Below are 503 nucleotides of genomic sequence, written 5' to 3'. Positions count from 1 at the left end.
AGACACGCTCGTTACTTGTGCGGGTGGGACTTTTACTCTTTATACTAAACTGAAGTTTCCAAATTTTTTACGTGATCAGAAAATAGCATGAGTTATTTTTAATATAATATTGGGGGAAACTGCAATATTTTTGAGTAAATCAAATTACAAGTCATTAAAATGACTGTTTACACAATTATATGTATATTGCAACTATAGCTTTGCAGTTTTTAAATCTAAGACGAAGTTTCGATTAAAGTTTTAGGGAACTAAACTGGAGCTGGGTCTTGCATCTCAGGGCCTCCTGCAGCAGCTTCTCCTGTCACCGGCATTCTGTGTGACTCTCCAGGGCACGAAAGGCTGACAAGGAATCCAGCGTCTGCAAAAATCACTTTTTAACTAAGAATGTAACAAAGCTCCCAAATGATTTGATTTCATTATACCGGTGAATTTTTTTAAAAGACCACAATAACAGTTTCCAGCTTTCATTTTAGCAATTTAATTTATAAATTAAAAAATTTAAA

At 34.2% G+C, this 503-nt stretch overlaps 1 protein-coding gene across 1 annotated transcript in view; it reads right to left on the bottom strand.

Moving 5' to 3' along the window:
* Positions 1-503, bottom strand: part of DDX51 (DEAD-box helicase 51) — a gene marked incomplete at its 5' end in the record, with an annotated part of 13,104 nt that overhangs the window by 291 nt on the left and 12,310 nt on the right. The window lies entirely within an intron of this gene.

Source organism: Pteropus vampyrus, unplaced genomic scaffold (assembly GCF_000151845.1).
Source record: "Pteropus vampyrus isolate Shadow unplaced genomic scaffold, Pvam_2.0 Scaffold189, whole genome shotgun sequence".
Taxonomy (NCBI): domain Eukaryota; kingdom Metazoa; phylum Chordata; class Mammalia; order Chiroptera; family Pteropodidae; genus Pteropus; species Pteropus vampyrus.
The sequence above is the reverse complement of the archived record's forward strand: the minus strand, read 5'-3'. Positions and strand labels throughout refer to the sequence as shown.